The 23,446-nt window shown below is 42.0% G+C and overlaps 1 long non-coding RNA gene and 1 pseudogene across 1 annotated transcript in view; one reads left to right on the forward strand and one right to left on the reverse strand.

Moving 5' to 3' along the window:
• The window catches only part of LOC150013087 (uncharacterized), a 175,641-nt gene that overhangs the window by 29,753 nt on the left and 122,442 nt on the right, over window positions 1–23,446 (forward strand). The gene's annotated exons all lie outside the window — the stretch shown is intronic.
• LOC150013088 (spermatogenesis-associated protein 31D1-like) lies at window positions 1,124–7,558 on the reverse strand (annotated as a pseudogene).

The raw sequence follows: 23,446 nt of genomic DNA on the forward strand, positions 1-23,446 counted from the left end.
CTGAAAATTTCAATGTGAAATTTTATCCAATAGTAAGCCATTACCTATAGAAAGATATTTCTGGAAAAACACAGAATTGAAATTTTGCCAGACAGGAAGTGTTAAAGGGAACTGGGGTGAGGGCCATTGTAGGGGAGTTTTTTAAATGTTAGTTACCAGACAGACCATCAAGTCCACCTTGGTGAGGGAAGAAGACAAGAGTTTTGTAGATTGACAGGGAGTAAGTGGAAAAATGTATGTCTTGGCATTGAAAAATTAACAAGGGGCACCTATGATGGGAGGATAGGGAACGAGGCCACAGGGTGGAAGGTCGGATTGCATTATTCCCGATGGCTGAGATGTTCCTGGGAATAAGCCCTACAGTGCGGCAGTAAGTAACTGCACTGGAGGGGAGGTAAAGGGCCCTAAGATGACATGATGTAGGAGCTGGGAGGCTGGGTTATTGCTGCTTGATCCACATGGATGTTAGAGCCCTCCCCTGCCTGCTCACCTCTTCAAGTTCCCTGCCTTGTGGACCCTATTCCACATTTTTTCCCCACTAGGACTTTCACAAAATCTGCATATTTTTTCCATGACACCAAGCTTCCAACATTGTACGGTCAATGTCATAACTCTGGACAAGAAGATACAAATGTGGTAGTGAGAGAGGCTGTGCTGGACATCTGGTTTTTGTATTTTTTATTTTTTTCTTTACCCTCTGGATTCACAAGGCTTGCTAGGAAAACTACCTAAAGTGCTCACTAGGACATTCATTTCATTTTTGTGTTTCAGTGTGTGAAAGTGGAGATGCCTTCCCTCCAGACTGCTATAGTAAGGGTATGTTGCAGGTTTGGCAAAAAAAAAAAAAAAAAAAAGCATTCCATGCAGGTCTGTGGTGAGCCCTCAAATATCTATAACCCCGGTGCATAGTCAAGAGCTCACCTCTGGTTCATGAGCTGCCGGTGTTCGGGGAGATTATAGCCCTACCAAAATCATGAATATCCGAGGTGGCATCTCCACCCGGACAGGAGAGCTGTACACACTAAGGGCAACCTCCTGTATATTTCCTTCAAGCACGGATGGAAGGCAGCACCAGCTCCCCTTTCCCAAAGACAGGGATGTTGTGCAAATACTGCTTTACTTCTCAAGGACAGCCCACGTACTCTGGGTGTGAGGCATCAGTATGCTGTGCGGTGCTCTGCTCAGCCACGGCAGATGGAGCTGGGGTCAGTGTGAGGACGTTGGGAGCAAGACAGGGCCCCGGCGTGGGGCTCATAGACCTTTGTCCACCCACGAGGTCACTCTCCCCCTCTTTGTTTGTTCTTACTTCCTCATTCGCTCTAGGGTATCTTGTCCTTACTCTCAGCTTTATTTTACCTTGGGAGGCAGGTGGCTGCCTGGTTAACATTCCTACCACTGATAGCTGAGTGATGCTTTTGCTCATGAAAAGAAATGTCATCAATCCTGCAGCCTGAAGAAATGTCCAGAGATGGGAACCACTTCCCCAAGGTGACCTCCGGTAGACATATGTCAGTGTCAAGGTTAAACTATGCTTCCCCAACACATGAACATGACCCACCGGAAAGATTTTTAAGCAGCGTTTATGCTGTTCCTAGACCCTACCCCAACCAGCCCAAGATCCATTGCAGCAATATCGCCCCAAACACTCCTATTCAGGGTTCACTCACCTGTGGCATTTTCTGATCATGGACTTCTAAATAATGATTAAGCCACTGTCTTCTCTTCCCTAATGCTTTCTAAAATATTCTGTCCTTGACCTTTTTCAGATGTAGAAGGCCTGTCTTCCCTGCTCTCCCGAAGGATAGAAAACATTCCCTGAGGGGAAGGTGTGGGCTGCTGCCCATGTTCATTAAGGCTAAGCTACGAGGTAGGAGACCGAGACCATCTTCTCAAACTTCATCAGGGAGGAAGTGGACTTTCAGGGAGGCTATGTGATATCTACTTATCTACAAATGCTCCAGGGACTGGTCACTTTGGAAGCCAGAGGAAGCAATCAGTAGGAGCTGAACGAACTCCTTCTTTTCTTTAAGCACAAGCCTACCCCAAACCCATGCCCCCAACACAGTACAGAGGAAAGATAGCACTATTAGTAGGGAAACATTTATTAGAAAAATCAGTATTCTCTATAAGGAAGGAATTGCCTGGAAATTCTGTCTAAATCATAGGCACAGATCTCTACACACAGTGCCTTCTGCAGTGGGGAGAGCAGCAGGAGACAGTGTGAGGCCTGCAGGTGGGGCTCAGATGGGTCACAGTCCCCCTGGAGGGCACAGATTGTGGGTGCTTCTGATACGACTGATGGCCTTTTAATGCCCCAACTTTCTGGGGGTGTCTGTCCTCATTTCTGATCATAGAGCTCTGGCCAGGAAAAATGGCTGTTTGGCAGCAGGACTTACAGGAGGGAGCCCTGGAGTGGACAGGCTGCACCTGGGCCCACACTGCTGCCTTCTGCTGATCTGTCCCCAGCTTCACTGCTGAGGGAATGGGCTCTTGAGGGCAGGTGGTAGCTCCTGCGTGCTCACGTCCCACTTTCTCCTCGGGGAACTTCCCGATGTCTGCCATGGCTTTCTTAGCTTCCCTCACCCCAATAAAGACCACTGTCCTTCTAACTGGGCCTCTGCTCTGCACAGATGCTATGCAGCTGCCCTTTACCTGGAGGTCTTCTTGCTTTTTGTTTTTCATCTCAGGATAAGCCATTGAAAACATCTTTTCATTTTATTTATGATATCAGGAAGAGACTGTCTCTTCTGTGATAGGGTCTGGGGAGACTTGCTCTCAACCATCTTCTGAGTAGAATACCTCATTCTTCCAGGTTGGGATGCTACCAACCCTGCATCCCCTGCACCAAGCTCTTCTGATTTGGGGCTTGTGGGACTCACTTCCTTTGTAGCTGGTGGGAAATTCTTATTCTGGCACAGCCTTAAGACCTGCTTAGGGACCCAACACTCCTGCTGCTGCTCCATACTAGCTGTTCTGTTCTCCAAATGGACATGCAGCACCTGGGAAACTCCCATGTCCACCCTGGGGACACTCTGAGCATGAGGCAGGAGGCTTTGTTAGTCTCATGGGACATGTCAGTGGGTTTGCCTTGGGCCTGTCTATTCTTTTTTGTCTCCAGCTTAAACTTCATCTCATCAGTGAGTTGCTTGTTCAAGTCTGGAGACGTAGGATCTTGGGGAGCTGGTATTTTTGGTGGGGGCACTTTAGTAGTCACCACTGTTGTTTCTTCACTCTCATTAACATTTATTCTTCGGGAGATTCCCGGCTTGTTGGTTGTGAAGGTGTCACTGGTTTTGTATTGAACACCATTCAGCTCCTCAGCCTTGACTATCTCCCCGGACACGGTGGGCATGGAAGCAGGTTCTGCTGTCCCCTCCGTGCTTTTGCCCAGTTGCATTTCTGCTCTGTCACTGGAATTCACACTCTTACCCTCTGGCTCATGGCTGGCCCCGGCTTGCCTTGCAGGCAGCTTTGTGGGGTGAGTGTTGTCTATTGGAAAACGTCTCTGCCTTGCTTTGCCAGTGATGTTGTTTGTGACAGGCGGAACACTCTGTCTGGCTCCCCAAATTTTCTGAACCTCCTCTACAACCTCGTGTTTGTTATCAGAGGGTGACTGTTTCAGGGTCCCCAGTCCTTCCTCGCCCACAAGTGAGGGGGCAGGGAGAGGAGTATTCAGGACAGTGGCTGGGTTTTCTGTTCTCACTCCTACTCCATGAAGGATTTTAGAGCTTCCTCTCATGGGCATGAAGCCCCGAGATTTGGAGTTCACCTTCGAAATCCGGTTGGTTGAGGAGGAGGAGTGGGAATCAAATGAGGAATGGGATGAAGTATTTCTCAGTTTAAAGATTTCCATGGATTCAAGGACCTTGGCAGGAAGGGCCTGTAATATCTCTTCATGAAACTCGGTAATATGAGCTTCCAGCAACTGCTGTGCTCTGGACACCAGGAAGGAAAGCTCTTGGGATGTGTCCACACAGTAGTCCCTGCCCACTGGTGGTGGCAGACTCCTCTGTTCTATTTCAATGTAGGACTTTACAGAAGGAGTCTCCTCCATAGTGTGCCAGGAACCATGCACAGGCCCAGGGAGCTGACCCTCACTGATCTCCTCAAGCTTTTTGCTGAGATGTAGTTTCAAGTCATTTTCCGGTTGTCTCAGACTTTCACTCTCCCCTGACACCATTGAATTTTCTTCTGACGGACTCATCATGGCTAGGCCTTTCTCAGAGCCATACCCCACGTCCTTACCTGAGTAGCTCTCTGAGTCACTCAACGAATTTTCTGGATCATTCTCTTGGCTCTGCTCCTCATCTGTCCCCTGCTCCTCCTCTGGCTGAAGCATTTCTGAGCCACTCTCAAGGAAGCTTCCTGGCTGGCTCATCTGGCCCTTATACTCAGGGATCCATGAGAGGCCATAACTGTTCTTTGACTCACATCTGTCTGAGCATTTCTTTGGTCTCATCAGCGACAGAGACTCGTGGCTCCTGTGGTGCAGGCCCCACCTGTGGTGGATGGTCCTCCTTTTGAGGTCATTCTCAAATTTCGATCAAAGTTCACTGCTGAGTGGAAATTCTCCAGGATCAGTGGAGGTAGAAACATAGTACTCAGAGGGCTGGCAGGAAGGACAGGTAGGAGCTGGAGCATGGAAGGCTTCCGTAGACTTTTGAACCACAGAGGATAAGCCCCACAAACTTTCCTGTTTCTTCTGCAATACATCCCATTCTAGGTGTTGAATTTCAGATGAGGTGATGTGTTCCAATGAGTTCTGGGGTCCATGGAATTGCACTCCACAGACCCTGTTCTGGGGTATGGGACTGGATGGAAGGATTGGGAATGGGGGTTGAAGGTGGGCCTGCAGTTGGATCTGAGTGAGAGGTAGGGGCTGGGATTGGGGCAGGGTTGGAGACAAGGGTTGAGGTTGGGCCTTAAGCAAGGACGGAGGTAGGAAATAAGGAAGCAGTGGAGATTCTTGGCCTGCAGGGGCATTGGAGATGCTATTGAAAATAAAAATTGAGGGACAGTCATGGGCAGCAGAGAGCAAGGACTCGCTGCGCAGAGATGGAAGACCCCAGAAAAGCTTTTGCTTTAAATGGTCTTCCCTGGTCTTAAGATATGAGTACTGCTGTGTCAAGTCATGCTCATCAGGGCTGAGAAACAGATGGTGTCTAGGACCTATAATTTTGGTAGCAGCACCTTCCCCAGGAGAAGTCTTTGTAGAATAGATGTCAGGAAACTCTTTATGGAAATCCCATTGTGCCAGGTTTGAAGAGAAAGACTATTTGGGTTGAGGTAGGGAATTGTGCACTGGGAATCTGGATTCCAAAGGAGGAAAAGGCTCTGGAGGCAGAGTTTTGCCTGGTGGTGAGGGTCACAAAGCATTACCCAAGGGAGCACTTCAGTCAGGGGAGAGAACAGAGGGGGGTGGTGAGAAAAGCTCAGGCAGAGGAGGTGGGATTAGGTCTCCTGGAGGGACTGCTGAGAAAGCAGGGGACTGAGTGAATGATGACTCAGTCACAGGAGCTGTAGAAGCCAGAGGGAACACAGGGGGAGGAGCATCTTCCAGGGCCTCTGAGATCGGGAGCCGATCGAGCTCAGCAGTTGTGGTATTATACACCTCACAGGAGGGGTCTGGACATACATGTTGATGAACACTGATGGTATCATGATGCTGGCCCAGGGGGCTGCAGGAGACAGGAGGTACAAAGCTGCAGCCAGGACCAGCACAAGGAGAGAAGGACCTATTGGCCTGGTGGGGGTGGGGCCACCTGAAGCCTGCTTCCCCTTCACATTGCTCCACATCCATGACGTCACAACGTACTCAGCAGCACTCACCCCAAGGCATTCACTCACATTCCTGTTCCTATGGCAACCCCTCCCATGACTATGGAAGGTTACACTGAATCCCTGGAATGGCGTAGAACATGCTAAAGAGAGACCAAGAAAAGGGGGGAAAGACTAGTCACCTTTTTAGGACAGAATTTAGCCTCTTCTTCTTCTCTTTTCCCCTGTGGTAATATCTTAAACCTGGGAAACCAGGAGAGTGGGTTACACATAATAAAGGTAGACACATAGGTATTGCACAGGGGTCCCTTAATGGGAGACCATTGGGAGAGTAGACTCTGAAAGCCCCAAGAATTAGTATGAAGTCAAATGTTCAGCGATGCTACTAAGGTCCCAATGTTCATGTTACTTCATTTATAAAGTACTTTTTTATATACATAATCTCGTTTAATTCTCAAAACCACTCTGTGAAGCAGAGAGGTCAATGGTTACAACAAAGAGGAATCTGATCAGCCTGAAGCCAAGGTACTTTCACAGAGTCAGGAGACAGGATTTCTGACTCTGGACATCTACTGGGCAACACCCATTGCCCTGGTCTGTGACTGCTTCCTACGCAGGGGCAGCAGAGCAGAGAATCTCAGAAGTTTCAGGTTCTGACTGTCCTTGCATGAGCCTCCCCTATGAGGGCTCTTTTTTCTGTGAGACACTGTATCTACCAACTTCCAGAGATCATGGGCCTGGTACCTCATGGAAAAGAGAGAGAGACAGGGTCATCCTTGGGAGCTCAGGCAGGACAGGCATAGCCTTACCTCTCAATGTCCCGTCTTTCCTTCTCCTCTTGGCTCTGGTCCGATGCTGAGAACAGAAAGAAAGGAATGAGGGGTTGGGACTCATTTCTCTCAATCTTCTCCCTAAGAAATGCAGACATTTATTATTCAAGAATAATGTCTCTCTGAGCCAATCAAGCTCATTTTAATTAATAAAACTGTGTTGTTGTTTTTACCAATTTTTGAAGCTTTAAAAGGTTTTTAATTTTTTCTTATTTGAAAAGCTCAAGAAAGGCTTTTGTCTGTGAGGTCCACACTGGATATTCTCAGAGGGCCTCTGCTCAATGTAGGCATATAATCTGAGGCCTACAGTCGCCTCTCTGTTCCCTCACAGAGGACCGTGTATCCTGGGATGGAGCCCAGCCTCTCTGTTCAGGGCCTCTGAGAGGCTCAGCCCTGCTCTCCTGACCAGCCCAACATAAAGGCTGGGGTCTCAGTGAACGATGTGACTCGTGCTAAAGTGCTGGTTAACTCTGATGTCCTGCAGAGAAACCAAAGTCTCTAAATAACTCAATCCAGAACTAGGGACTCACTGTGTTTGGAATCTTAGCCAGAAACCTGCCATCACACCCACATGGTGTGTGAGCTTCATGTGGCAACCTGAGTCCTCCCTGGACCCTAACCCTGCCCGGTCCCTTCCCCTGGAAGAGTTACGTTCTAGTCTGTCCTCAGACATCCCATCTTTGGTGTCTCTCTGACTCAACCAAACTCGAGTAGAAAGGGGAACAACAGTAAAGAGTCTCTGCTGGGGCTCGCTCAGGGTTCCTTACCTTTTGAGTGTGTTCACTTTCCCAGTAGGTTGGGGTTGATGGAATTCCCGCCAGGCAACAGAAGATGAGGAGGAGCACCCACAGCACACAGATATAAGTTTTTCTGTGGGTGTTATCTATAGGTTCTGAGAAGACGTACAGATAAATCTCTTGAAGGATATTCAGAAGTAGGTCGAGTCCCATTTTCCAAAAGGCAAAGCTGCTCGATGCAACTGAGCTCTGAGAGGTCAGGCTCTTGACTTTATTGCCAGGCCTGCATCACATAGCATTGAGGAGTCATAAAGGATTTCTGGGGGTGGGGAGGGTGCACCTTCAAGAGGGTGTGTCCACAGCCCCTCCCCGCACCAGCCCAGCAGATGCCCTTCATCCCTCTTAGGCCTCCAGCTCCTTCTGCCCTACTCTGCTATCCTATTTTCCAATTTGCCTTTTAACATATCATCCATTTATCTTAATGAATGCTCTTCTTGTTTCATTGTAACCCAGATATTACATGGGTCCCCTTTAATGTTTGGAAACCTTGACTTCAATCTTTCCATGTCCACTACCTTGCAAGTCTGAAATACTGCCTAAAAATTTTGCTTTTTTACTCTCAGGATCATATCTGTCCTCAAATCCAACTTACATCAACCCAGGTACAGAACTTAAAGTCCTTTTAGACTTAGTTTTGTGAATGTTAAATAGCAAACTTTAGTTTTTTCAGTAAGTTATAAATGAATAATGAAGTTTAAAATATCACCCATCCCAGGAATGCATCTCACATAGTTCACATGTATCTGACCCGTAAGTGTTGTAATAAAATTCTCCCCAGGGCATTTCAGGCAGCCATGGAGGTGGCCAAGGTGGTGGTTGGTAGAGTGAGGTCCCCATACAACCAACTGAGATGCATCATCGCTCAGAACTCTGGTCCCAGAGTTCAGACTGCACTGGGCTATATTGTCTCCAAGGAGGAGTATTTTCCAAAAGCTCTACAAGAACAATGTGCTGCTATTTGAGGAGGCTCATAGGAGACACATCATCGGCTTAGGATTCTCATACATTTTCAGTTTTCTAGGGACATTCCTCAGTGCTCTCTCTTCTTCCCACCCTGTTCACTATCTGTGGGCTGAGCCATATGGGTACAGCTGTTTTCAGGATCCCCAAAAGCCATCTGGTTCAAATGAAAATGATGTAGCCTCTCAGGGCTGCTAGCTCCTCATTTACTTAGTCATAGACATAACATGCGTACTTTGTATTCATGTTGAGTCTCCCTGGGCTCTCACCATCATGGGTCCACAGGAATTCTGTGCCATGGGGCTTCCCAAATGCTGTATGTGAACAGGTCGGCAAGGATGGGCAGCTTCTCACATTGTGTGCATCCCCTCTGCTCATGCACATGCTCCATTGTCCCCTTGGACTTCTCTTACAAACCCTTGTTCAAGATAAAATTATAAGAATCTCAAAATGGTGACAGTGGAGCATTAAACCCAGTGCTGAGGGCTCCTGAGTGTGTCTCATGTGTGACAGCACAGGTGGTATTCCTGTGACCTGCTCTGCAGTTCGGTTCCCCACCTGGGTTCACATCCTGGTCTTACCACACTTTGTGTGAACTTGAGGGTGATAGTTAATCTCTTGGAAGCTTGGTTTTCTCATTGGTCAAATAGAAATGCACATACTGCTTATTTTCAGAATTGTTATAACGCATTTTTATCAGTGTCTATGATAGTACTGTCCAATAGAAATATGTGAGTCAAAAAGCCAGCCCCACATGTACTTTTACACTTTCTACAAGTCCCCTCATAACCTCCTCCCCCCTGCTGTACTGTCCTTGTGCAGGTGGAACCTGTGATTCAGTGGGATCTAACTCTCATGACCAGGTCACCGTCCTTGACTCTGAGTGGCAATTACCCTGGGTGGGCAGTTGCAGACACTGTCGCTCTGCTTCCATGAGTCCTGCAGATGCAGGAACTGAATTCTGCCAACAGCACATGAGTTTGAAAGAGGACCCCAAGCCTCAGATTCAACCCAATCCTGGCTGACTCTTTGACTACAACCTTGTGAGACTTAAGCAGAGAACCCAGGGAACCGTAGGCCTTGATTCCTGGCCATGGATAATGTGAGATAATGCATTTGTGCTGCTTTAGGCCACGAAGTTTGCGGTGATTTGTTATGCATCAATAGAAACCTAATGTAATGTCTAAAACACACCCTCTACCAGCATTCTCTGTTCCTCTCTCCTGTATTATTTTTCCTCAGAGCACTTTTGCTACCTGAAATCATGTCATGCAATTATTTACTTGTTTAGTCTGGCTGTCCCACTGCATCATAATCTCCGCAATGGAAAGGACTCTGGCTTGTTTACTACTGAATTCCCAGCTCCTTCAAGTAGTGCTTGCCACACACATGTATCAATAAATATTTGTTGAATGAACGCATAAACAATTATACATGTGTTCAGTGTTTACATAATTTTAAAAACAATTCTTAAAGGTATACTTCATTTCAAGCAAACTTGGCATGGGGAGTCTCAATTTATGTATAAAAAAGATTTTATTGTTGGTTTTTATTTTCTAAAAGAATATAAAATACAAAACGATTTACCAGAAATGTTACTTAGGTGCAACTTTTTAGGAATATATGTATTGCATGAAGCAAGGTAAACCTGGCTGTTTAACAGCTTCATTATAGTTTCTTTTAACAAATGTTATTGTATTTTAACATCGAACATATAGGAAGAGAACAGGGGACAGATAAACTTGACTATGTGCTCTTACTTGTTGAAGGACAACCCAGTTAGGAAAGCATATTTATTGAATGGATGGAATGATCAAAGTGCTACCAATGCAATTCAATGGCTCTCTCTAATGAAATTACTTTAAAAAATATTTCAGTGATGGCAGTGCACAGAACAATTTAATGGCTTATTTAAAATAGTTAATAATGGTGAATTTTTATGAGTTAAAAATCCACATCAAATGAAAATGAACAAAATAAACTTGCTGATGCCCAATGTGGTCCTCTATTTGTTCATTTGTGATGCTTGATGACAAACTGCGACACTCATTTTCACTTACTTTTTGAGGGGAGAATGCCACAGGTAAAACCACAAACAGGAGAAAGCAGAGACGTTTGCTGCTCTAAGAAGATGTGCCCATTGCAGTGGAGCCCAAGAGTGCTTGTCTGCGCGGGAGATGCCTCTTGGCATCATGGCCACTGTTCTGGGGTGCAGAATTCATGGAGGTGGAGCGCCTTCTACCAGCCACCCAACTATGTCCCCTTGTTCTCCTGCAGTGACCAACAGCAATGCTGTGACCACGTAGATTTGTCCTAGAATCCTGAGACATTTCTCACACCACAGACAGAGTTTACAGAAGCACGGAATTTGAGGTGTTGGCTTCTTGTCTGACTTCCTGAGCTGCCTTGGTTAGCCGGCAGCCAGAAGGTGTTTGTCTGACATCCAGGAAGGTGAGCATGAGGTCCGGCGGTGTGAGGCAGCCCTAGGGTGGAGAAGAGCCTTTGGGGGGGTGGGCCCTGACTGTGACCACTCATTCCTATTCCCATACATGAAATAAATGATTTCTTTTCCTCCAGAAAAACACATGATGGAAGAACAAAGCATTCAGACTCTTGTTTATGAGGAAATACCTTGGGAGTTGTTAGACCTATTGAGATGGGAAGACCCTGGAAAGAGAACTTAGACTTTTTGTTCCTCTAGACAAGTAGAGTTACAATCAAGTCATGTTTAGGAGCATATGTCTGGGAATTGGGCAAATCTGGGTTTGAATACTGTTCCTGTCATCTGGTAACTAACTCTGTGGCCCTGGACTCTGTGGTGTGAACTTCAACATGAAAACGGGCACAGAAGATCGAAGATCTTGAAGATTGGTGGTGAGGAGTAACGAGAATTTTTTTTGTCAAGAGCTTTGCAGGGTTCCGGGCACATGATAAAAACTCACTCCACTTAACTATTGTTGCTTTTGGTGATATAATCATCCTTGAGGACTTATTTTTGTAGGGAAGAGCATTAGTTACAACAGGGTACAGAGAAGAACATCGTGACAAAGTACAGCTGTATTTCAACAAAAAGGGAGGGAAATTTTTCTCAAAAGTAATTTAGAGGCAAATGAACCAGCTCTGAATCATATTCAATGGGTTGTTTTAAACATGAAAGAAAACATCTTCCTTCTGACCTTTAACACTTAAGGATATTCCCTCTTAATACTATATTTCATGTGATTATGACAATCACACAATAATCTTTATACAACTGGAGGTATAGTCAATGGCTGCCATGGAATTACATGTTTGTCATCTTATGTTGGACTCTCCCCAGCTAAACAGAGTTAGCATCTATTACCACTATTCTGTGTGGAGGAATCCTGAAACAAATTAATAGGATTCTTCTTTACCTACACTCTTTTCCTAAAAAGTGAGCATTACTGTGTGCTTATGTTCATGCAAAACAAGCAACCAGGCACCTTTCATGCACACACAATTTCTGGGACAAATTACAGAGAACAACTGTTTGAATGTTTTTAGTGAAAACATTTTCCTAGCTCAAAAATTCTTAAAGAGATACAGCATTCATATCAAAAACATCCCAGGATTCTCAGAGGAAATTTTGGAGATTGGAGAAGTATTTTTTTTCCCTTTACCAGTGTCATTTTGCCAGGGAAGATGCTGGCTGTATTTTTCACTGGAGAAGGAAAGGAAGTTCTGATCACATGCTTACATCAATCCAGGGGCACTTTTCTGAATTTGTTTTCCTTTTTAACATTAACATAGGTGCTTAGAAAAAAAGCTGTATTGTTTCATAGGTCTTTAAGACCATTCAAAAAGAAGAACATGGAAATACAATGAGGACTAAAGAGAAAAAGAAATAAGGCAAAATTATACATAGGAAATGTGTGCCTGGAGAAGAAAAAATTTAGGTTGGGGATTCCCAGTGACCAGGGCAAAGAGTAAAATCTCATTTGGTTACATAATTTTTAAAAAATGAAGTTTCTTAGGATGAGCTCAGTTGTCCCTGGCACTGAGAACAAAAGTAAGTTTTCTCACGATCACTGGTAAAGGGGACATTTTTGAGCCCTGATGATTAATTTCTTGAAATGCCTCTTAGTGACTGCTACTGAATTACATGGGACTGCTTTATAGAATGTCCCTCATTGTTGGTATTTTGCCAAAGTATAATTCTATAAAGGTAGAGAAAGAACCTCCAGGCAGTTTTCCATTTCTACTATCCATTTTCCAGTGAACTTTTGCAAAGAGTTAGAGGTCATCTCTGATAAGTACCTAGAAGGCAATTCTTTGGAAAATGGGAAGGGCAGAGTCAGAGGCTTGAGCAGAAATGGCATTCCTTTATAAATGTAAAAATGAAAACCAAAGGTATGCAAGCTGGGAGAAAAGGTTACCGCCTCTGCATGTAGAGGGTCAAGTGCATCAGAGAAGATATACAAAATTTGGGAGAAAGGGAAGAAAAAAGATGAATGATAACTTTAATACTTTAAGATAACTGCTGTTAACCCTTTTGTATACTTCCTTTTTTTTTCCCCCAATAGGTAATGTTACTACAATCGTAATTTGCATATAATTTTATATCACTTTTTAGCTAATATATTTTATATTATTTGTTGTGTGGGGGCTGTGATAGAATTCCCACCATGGCTACAGACTTTCCATAAAGTGTATAATATAACCACATGCCATGAATATACAACGTTTTGTGAAAAGTAAGAAAAGAGGCTGTTTAAGTGGAGAGACCAGTGGGGTCGTGGGGGAGGGATGATACATGAGTGTGGGGCGGCATTTAACAGAAACTGAGAAATGAGACAAATGGCTGTGAGAACATAAGCTCATCTTGGGGCTCCCCATTGCACTTCCTATAATGTTTTTTAAAGATAAAAGCATCATGAATAAGATCTGCCCTTTCATAAAAAGAAGTAAAAATAGAACATCAGCTGCATCAAATAACGTGATATTATAGTGGTACTATTTGGCAATTTTTTTCTGTTTTAAAGTAGTTTTTCCAGCAGTCCCTTTTTTCATGATCAAGAATTTTTCTTCTTTTGGGGGGGTACAAAAAGTCATTTTTTTATTATAGAGGGACACCCTGGGGTTTACAGTCAAACTAGTCCCCAAATGCAAACACGTCCCAATAACCCACTACTCACTTTGTTCAGCTTTGTTTTTCCCTCCAAGACATAGAACAGAGAAGTGCAACCATATATTCATTGAAGTCATGTCCTGAATGACCTCTAGGTTCTGATATTCCATTGTTGACCTTGTACAGACTTTTTCTCCTCTGATTATACTGCTTTGAAATGTGTCACTTTCTTCTTTGTTACTTTGAATTGCCTTCTGTTTCAGGAAGGGATGTGTGAGTACATTTTCTTAAATTGTGATCGTTTCCTGCTGGCCGAATGCTGTGGTAGAATTCCACTTTCTTCAGGGATTGAAATGTGACTATCCAGCGAAGAGGCTAACTTTTTCCTTTTTATCCTATGTGGCTTGTAGATATCAGTCCCACTGTGTATGATTGCTTTGTTCTCTGAGAGGTTAAAAAGTCAAGAGGAGGGAATCTATCCGTAGCTTGTCTCAGACAATCCCTTTTGTAGTAAGATGTTTTTTTATCCTAAGAAAATCCAACCAAATATGACTTTAACCATCTAAAATCTCCCTTTCCCAATAAATGGGTGTAAGTATCTGAAAAGACACAATGAAATTAGAACTTTTCCACTGATTTAATTAAGCAGCTGGGATTAATGAGAGGATGTCTTTGGCCTGCAGTTATGACTCCTCCATTGCCTCCTATTTAGGAAACAATCGATATGTGCTTGGAATTTTATCTTCCCTCCAACACTGAAAATTTTATAAGCTGCTACTTTTACTACTGGATTTAAAAGTCTTATAAGAGTAAAAACTCCAGCTTTCTTTGTTATACCAGAAGGGAATGACTTTTTGTGCTTCTAGCACAGCAGGTAGGCAAACACGAGGTGGCATGTTTACTGGCTACACTTCTTTTTCAGAAATGTAAATGCAATATAGGTCTGGGTCACAGAAAAAGTCTATTTCCTGACAAATTGATCCAGAATTTCACTGTAAAGTGGATTCTTTTTTTCTCATTGGCTTCTGTTTTAGAGCCAGAGAAACGCTGCCATGCCAGACTATATGAATGAATTCACAATGTCTGATGAGAAGTTCAGAAGATGATCAGGTCCCTGAAATTTTGGGAATGCCAGTGGAATTCACCTGTTTACTATAATTCTCTTCTCTCCTTTGGGGCCTTGGGTAGCACTGTTCCTAGAAGGACTTCTCCAGTCTTACCCTGGATCTTAAGAATTTCTGTCTCTATTTATGGCTTCTAGAACTTTATTCTTCCCTTAGTTTGGGTACCTCTAAGTACCTCTATAGAGCTGGGTTTTGGTATCAATTTCCTCCTTTTCCCCCTTTCACTCCTATGGACTCCCCCATTTTCTCTCATTTCCCTCTTGAATCTTACCCCTCTCTCTTTTAACCCTTCTCCCTTTCTCTCAGCATGTTTTGGATGTCTTCTTTTTGTTCTGATACATTAAAAATACGGAAAAGCACAGGCATAATATAATAACTTTTTCCACTGTGAAAAATTCATAACTAACACTTTAAACTTCAAATTTGGTTTTTAAAATAAAACATTACAGATAAAATTAAAGTCCTTTAATGCACTTGACCTATATTTTTCCTTGCCCTTCCTAGAGGTAACCCCCACAAGTGTGTTTTCCGTCAGGCCAGGGCTCATCGGATGGCCCTTCTTTGTTGGCATGACCATGTCAGCTGGAGCCCAAAGAAGGCTGTCCTCTTGCTTTGGGTCATTACTTTATTCCATGGCAATGGGGGCAGTGCACTAGGTGGGGGTTGTGAGTATCCAGAAGCAGATTTAATAAATATCCACTCTTACCCAAATTGTATGGGGAAACAAGTAGATTGAGTGGCCTGTGGGGTAAACTTGTGAGGAAGAATTATGTGCAGGAGACTTCAGCTGATGCAGCCAGAATCTTTCAAGCCACAGAAACTGTTCTTGTTGGAGGTGCTTCTCCCTTATCTCCCATTGGTATAAATAACTAGGTCCTTTGCAACTGCTCCTTATTTGTCTTTCTCTTCCAGGAAACCTAGCTTGAGTATTTGGCATTTCTGGCCACATTCTTTATGTACTCTTGACTTCTTATAGATTCTGAGTCCACATTCCTAGTCCTACCTACCCTCATGGTTATTTCCTGATTCTCTGGCTATGTAATGGTTTGGTACTGATGTTCTTAAATCTAACACTGTCCCTAAGCTCTGCCCAATTTAACTGAAGAAACTCAGCAATAGGGTCACATAGTCTCTTCATCCTAACGCACCAGAGAAAGGTGAGCACTAGGAATCTATCTGGCTAAGCTTTGACTTTGCCCCTAGATCTGCACAGCTTTGTTCTTTTACTGCCAACTCTCAAGTCCTCGGAGGTACGTGGTGAGCCGGAAAGCATAGCACCAAAACTTATCAGTGTCAGGGGGCCTGGAGCCTGAGCTGTCAATACCCACTCTGCTGGGCAGCCTGCAGCCTACGAAGACAGATCTCAGAGGAGGGAGTGGATGTTGAAACTGGCCATCATTCTGAGGTTCTCTTCTAGGTCTCCTCTTGGTATTGAATCTGAAACTAAAGCCTCTTCTTTCCCAGGCTCCAGGAATTGTTGACAGTGACATGGAAACTGAGACTGACAAAGCTGGGGTACTGTTGGGTGTATGTAGGCTACCTTTTCACTCACTCTGCCACCTTCATTATATGTCAAACAGTCAATTCACATGTTTCTTTATGAGCTGCTTATTGTCATGATTCTTCTCAGCCTTCTCCCTCCAGCTTCTTTCCGTTAATTTTTTTCCTCTCTTTTTGCATTGACTTATGGCTCTGTTTGGTTTTCTCTCTCATTCTGTATCCAGTTAACTTGTCCTCTCAGCTGGTGAATTGTAGGGACACATAAATAGGGAAATGGAAACTATTGATCAGTCTTGTATAAAGCCTGCCAAATTTTTCATTATCCCTTCTCACTTTCATCAAATAACAGGGAAATAATATGGTTGGTAATAATTTCCAGCAATTGCTTGAGATTCAGGACTTATGCTGTTGATTGTCTTTGCTCTGGAGAAAAAATTCTATTTAGAGTCTATAAAAAGATAATATTATTCAAGAACAGCTCTTTATTTCTACAGATGACATTTTTAGTATTCATAGGTCTTATAACCCCCTCAGTGATTAAACTTGCAGTCCGTGGGAAGAGTAATCGATCCACTTTTTCTCTGTGCTGTTGCGCCATCTCTCTTCAAGGTTAAGTTCTAGTGTTTGAGGACCATTTTACCTGTCCCTTTTTCATGCTTTTTAAGGAAACAAACCAAACAACATAACTAAATAACATAAAACATCAAACAACACAAAACAAAACTTTCCTAATTTCCTAGATATAGAACATGCTCAAGATTCAAATTACCAGCCAGCTCTCTCAGTTAATGCCTCTTCCTGTCCCCAACAAGAACATTGGGGCCATTGACTCTAGGGCATCTGGCTGTCTGGTTTGTAATGCTTGCCCCAGCATTTATCAAGTAGGTGACCACAGACAAATCATTTAACTCCTTTGAACCTCAGTTTTTTTTCTCATGTGTGAAATAGGAGTTGAGGAAACAAGCCTATCTTAGGATGTTGTCATAAGCAGAGGCAGTATGTGAAAGGTGCTTAGCAAAGAGGTGGGCACTGAGCCAGCAGTCAGGTTCAGCTGACTCATAATTACTGTTCTTCCTCTGTCTCCTGTCCTCCCCCTCCCCCTGCTCCACATTCTTGTTACATTACCTGGCACAAAACCTTCCACCTTGTTGGAGTTGTTTTTGTGTCTACACATTGATGAGGACAATAATGATGACAATGATGATATACTCAAGTTCATTTCACGTTTTAACACAGTTCTTTGAGCCTAGTAAATGTTCAATAATTATTTGTTATTATAATATGATTATTAATATTCCCTTAAGGATCAAAGTCTAAGATCCCTGCTGAATTTCTGGGGTGCTGGCAGAGTTGAGATGGGGGTGGGGTAAACTCTTTACAAAGTTTAGATGAGTAGTTGGTGACTTTTCAGAGGAGGAATGCTGTCTTGATTCGTTCATTTAAATTTAAGTGAGTCTTAAATGATCTCTAAGCTTCCTTTAGTTCAACACAGCACTCCCCACAGGATGATAGTAGAGAAATGGAGCTGCCTTAGGCCCCTTCCAAGAAACTTCCTTGAGGGGTCAGGAGGAGGGGAGCTGCTAGTCCTATAAAGCAGCAAATGTGTTTTTTCCCTTGACTTCTCCACATTCCTCTCACTTGTCCCTCCAAAATGTAAATAGACTCAGGGGGGTCACCACCTGCGGTGTTGACAGTCAGTCGACCCTTGTGCTAATTCAGAGTTAGTGGGAATTAACTGACAGTTGTTTGAAAGCAAAGACAGGACCTGGGGTGGGTCCTGGGGAACAGAGTCAGTGCCATAGTGTAGAGCAGGGGTGAAGGACCCACATACCAATTGCCTGTTGTATAGGCTTTACTGAGCTCATTTAAACCCAACTCCTTTGTTGAGCCTGCCTAGGATACAATCTACAGCCCATTGTCCTTGCCCTTAACAAATGGAGATACTCTTATTTAAGAAAAAAAAAAATCAAAACTATGAACAGTAAAATGACAACAAATTCACAACTATCAACAACTGAATCTAAAAAACAAAAACTAAGCAAACAACTAGAACAGGATCAGAATCATAGATATGGTGATCATATGGAGGATTATCAGTGGAAAAGGGAAAGGGAGGGGAGAATGGGGGAAAAGGTACAGGGATTAAGAAGCATAATTGGTAGGTACAATATAGACAGGGGAGTGTTAAGAGCAGTATAGGAAATGGGGAAGCCAAAGAACTTATATGCATGACCCATGGACATGAACTAAGGGGGCGGCATTGCTGGAGGAAAGGTGGTACTGGGCAGAGGAGGACAGTGGGGAAAAATAATTGGGACATCTATAATAGTGTAATCAATAAAATATACTTTAAAAACAAACACACAAGTGGAGATACTCTAATCACTTCCTCTCTTAGTTTGGCTTTTTCAAAGCACTGATTGGGCTGAATCTAATCCATATAAGCTGCAATAGTCTTCTGTGTGTCCAGTGGTAACTATACACTCTTCTTCTCTAGCATTTCAAGCCTCAAGACTTGAACAGTAACTCAAATCTGACTCTCCCAAACCACTGAGAAAGAGCTCTTTTCCTCATCCATGGCTAGTAAGCAAACAGCAAGGAGTCCTCAACCTATAGCACTGGAAGCAAGGCTAGGTTCCCTTTCCACCTTCTCAGTCAATATGGCAGCCATCTTTCTCTGCAGATTCACTGGACTCTTATCCATCCCCAGCAGAGCTGTGCACTTTTTCTAAAATGGCTTAAAATTAGGGGGTTATACAAGTCATTACCCCAAGTCATCAAAACAGTAATTAACTCAATAACCATGACATTAAACCAGCTGTTTCCCTGGGTAATATAAAATTGGAAGCCAATGCTACAATGTGCTCAGTTCAGCTATGAGCTTCTATGAGGCAAAACTAAATATTACAAGTGTAAATATCATAGTTCAGAGGGTAAATGGACCACCTCTTTTCTTTGGTGAAAGGATCATGGGGACAAAGAGAAATGTTCAGAAGAAAAAATGAAAAAAGGAGATTATCTAGGTCTGGGGAAATACCTTTATAAATGAATATCCACATCTTCCCTATGTTGTTTATTGTATCATGTATTATCTAGTATATTTAACGTAGTAAGAAAAAGTTCTGGTTAAATTTCTTCTAGGAGGTCAATAGCTTTGGCAACAATGGCATTAAAAATTAAGCTAATCTCATTATACATGCTGACTATATATAGTTGTAGTCCTTTAAAATTACATTTTAAGATTAAATTATCTTTTCATGAAAAAGCTAATTTTATACAAGAACTATGGAAGCTTTTATTCTAGAAACTCCTATACTCAGTTAATATGGCAGTAATTAGAATAGGGTTTTCCAACCAAATAAGAGTCCCACAAATATTGCAACCAAAGACTTTGGAAAAAGTTTTATTTATTTTTTCCTGAGTGTAAAATTAACATGTGTACATAGATTATTTGAAAAAATACAAAAAATAGAAAAAATGTTTATTACTAATATAGACTCACCACAGGACAATACTTTGCTATTAATACCTCAATGTGCCTTCTTTCTTTTTTGTATGAATGCATTTTTCACATAATTTGGATTATACCATAATATCTACACTTTCATCTTACCTTTACATATATCTCATTAGTAATTTTTCATTTTTGAAGTTTTCTTTTTGAAAATGTTTTAGCACAAATGTGTCAGGCTATTTAATTGTATTTATCAATGGATATTATCAATGGTAATGAATGTTGCTAGGAACATTTTAGTATATTAATCTTTGATTTGCTGCTCATTTCTTTAGGATATGTTCTTAGAAAGGGAATCAATTTGTTTAGGCTCCTGAAATATTGCCAAATTGCATTTAGACATATGATACTAATTTTCATAAATTAGTGTTTATGTGTGCTCTGACTTCTCTGTACCCTTAATGTCATTGAGCATTATTTTTCTCAACTCTGGCATCACTTTGGAATCTATCCAGGAGTTTTAAGCAAACAGACCAGCAAAACAAAATAAAACAAATCTATGCCTAAGCTCTACACCAAACCAGTTACATCAGAATTTCTGGGGAGTAGGAACACAATGCATCTATTTGTAAGTTTAAAAGCTCCAAAATGAGTCTAGTGGATAGAAGCACTTTGCTAATTGAGTAAATGAAAAATATTCTATTTCAAAGCCTTTTGATATCAAAGCACATTACAATCTCAGTAGTATATGTTTGCCTCATTAACTTAAAATACATACTGTGAAATTATGGTCCTGAACAAAATATTTTCCCCCAAGTGGATTTTTACATACTTGGAGGAAAAAATAAGGTCATTTCTACACCAAAACAGCATCCTTCCTAACCCCCTGCTCCCCCCATCTTATATTAGTATTTAGAAAAGTGTTGCAGGACCTTAACTATTTTTTCCAATTTCACCTCTAATCTTTATATCTCTGAGGCTCTTTTAGAAGTAATAAATTTAAATTTAAATAGTTTTAATTAAATTTAAGTTAAATTTATCAATTATTTCATTTATTTTGGTAGCATTTTCAACACCAGGCCATCCCCTATCAATGCAAGGGATTATTCTGTATCCTAGTATAACATCATATCCACATTTTATTTGTTGCTTTCTAGATAAAAATACTAAAGGAGACTGTAAGTAGTTCTAGGTCTTGCTTTTGGTTGCATTAGTCCAGGGAAACCACTTATGCTCACCTTGTTAGGATAAGCTGATATGAAATATTCTTATCTTTGTAAAATATTCTGCTGTGTGTGAGAAATAAGGGAATATTTCCTTCTCACTTATAGTAATCTTTCCTCAAAATCTGATGCCAAACATTTATGTCATCTCCTTAAAAGCTCTTATTTTCTTATCTCTATCTTGCCCCATTCCATCCCTTGCTCGTCTCCAAGAAGGATGAGCACTTCCTGTTCCACATCCCAAATACTCATTATCCTATACTCTTGCAGCCAAGAGTGGCCATATAACACAGTTTTGTCCAATTACATGTAACTAAAATTCTGCTGACAGTTTTAGGGAAGAGTTTCATTTTTTGAATAAAGGTACATTTAAGTGAGAACCCTTTTCCTTTACATCTGGCCTTTAATTCTGATGCGATGCCTGGATTTCAGTGGCCATCTTGAAACCATGAGGTAGCTCACCTGAGAAAAAGACTAAGAGAATAGCAGAGACATGGGCTCTGCTGTCTTTGAGCTGATGAAACTACACTAACAATTGCTTGTACCCAGACTTCTTCTGAACGGAAAAGATGCTTTTAGTCGCATCAGTGTTAGATGGATTTTCTGTTAGTGTTAGCTGAAAGCATTTTTGGCTCATCCAAATATTAGCCAATACCATATTTAACCATTGATTGTAGCTTACTGTTTCCCATTTCTTTGATATTAGAGCTGAATTATAGAGTTCAAGACCTAGCTATCTTATCTCCCTTATTTTTTTCTCCCTTGGGCAATGGTCAGATTTGGGGCAGTTATTGGGCTAAGAACTGGGGAAAGTCACTGTTGCTTGTTTGCTTCTGCTTATGTTCCTGCCTATGTTGATAGGTCAGCTTGCTTCAATCTGAAATTATTTAGACTTCATTAAAATAGAAAAAAAAAAAAGGAGAATTATTGTTTATAACAACTTCTTCAAGCTCTCACCTTTGCTTTTGGGCCCACAAACACAATTAATGATAGTTGTTTGCCTCCTATTTACTGTTGTTTCTTGTGGATTTCTATCTTTTATGATTCTGGTAGGGTGGGGAGGCTGAGATCTAAGATAGGATTTCGGTACCTCTTGCTCTAATATGATCCACACTGCTCCAATTTTGATGCAATTTCCCTCACTTTTAATGACTGGTAATGAATGTTATTTGAGGTTACATCTATTTATTCTGTGCTGCCAAACATTATGCCAGTGCCTTAATTGGTTTTGTTAGAGTGAGCTTGAAGCCATGGGTATATAAAGCAATTAAAATATTTTGGCATTTTGCATGAATTGCTGAAGCATCATAAATTTTTGATGGACTATGTGATGTACACATTTACTGAACATAAGTAGATATAATTTATGTACATTCAACTAGGGAATGGCAAAGAAAAAGTAAATATGTTTGAGCTTAAAGAGAAGTTTATCAAATGTTCAGTCATTGCTAGAATAGCTAAGTGTTGAATCAAATAGGAAAATCAAGGTAAATTTAATCTCTTTTCTCTATATAGTCATCAGCAGATTTACCTGTTTCAAATTTTTAGCTAAGAGATTTTTAGATAGATTTTTGCATTGTTTTCTAGTTGTTCACTGTTTGTTTCTATTAAACGTGTAGGAATTTCTAGAACTGGTCAGTATTTTGCCACTGAAGTCATGTTAAGTCTGTGAAAATATAATGAAAAAAAAAAAAAACCCACTATTTTCAATTTTGGGCTTGAACAAAAAGGCTGAAACAAAGACCCAGTTTATTTGTAACCAAGAATCACCAAGTACATCTTCTTTTTCAGAGGTAACATGTACTGGACCATGAAAGCAGTTATGAAAAAGAGCTTATTTTGGAGCCTTGGTCATAATACTTTCTCACTAGAGCACCCACTTTACATAGCCTGCCACCATGATTCTAGCTCCATCTGATCAGAACAGAGAGTGATTTTGGAAGTAGAGAGCCTACGTAGATGTTATTTCCTAGCAGAACTCCCAGGGAAAGGTTGCAAAGGAAAAACTGGGCAGGTCCTTTGCGGACGGACACATGAGATCATGTAGTGATCTTTTTCAGAGGAGGCTCTCACTAATAAGAATCTTTACTTTCAATTTGCTTAATCAGCTTCTTTTGTGGTCAGATAACGTGGCTCAAGCTTCAGCTTGACATCTTGATTTGAAATATATAGAAGGGATTTTTGCAGTCTACCCTGCACCCCAGGCTTATTGGCGTGTCTCACATGTTTCCACGTGTAAGCTGGGTCATTTCTTTGTGAGATCAGGATGTGGGTGGAGGAGCATATGTCCCTTTTTGACTCTTTAAGTCTTTCTGGAGAGGTCTGACTCTTTCTTATCATTCAGAGGTGGAAACAAAAAGAAAGTTATACTATTTTAGTAATTAGCTACCAAACCTTGAAATTCCCCAACCTCGGGCTGGGTGACAGCAATACTCAACTGCAAAGGGGCAGTGTTCTTCCCTTCCACCACTCAAGTCATTAATGCCTCTTCTCCATATTCTTAGGAAACAGACAGGTAATAGTTATCTTCTTTACAGGCATAGGGACCGTTAAGATTATGAAACCTTCTAGTTTCAGTGGCTGTCGTTTAGACGCCACCCTGAGCTCCCATTCAGCTCCTGGTGTTTGCTCTGTTCTTGGCTCCTCACAGCGGAAACTGGCCAGACTCCATCACCTGGTTGAGCTGTGAGC

Source organism: Furipterus horrens, unplaced genomic scaffold, assembly GCF_987537825.1.
Source record: "Furipterus horrens unplaced genomic scaffold, mFurHor1.1.pri manual_scaffold_4, whole genome shotgun sequence".
Taxonomy (NCBI): domain Eukaryota; kingdom Metazoa; phylum Chordata; class Mammalia; order Chiroptera; family Furipteridae; genus Furipterus; species Furipterus horrens.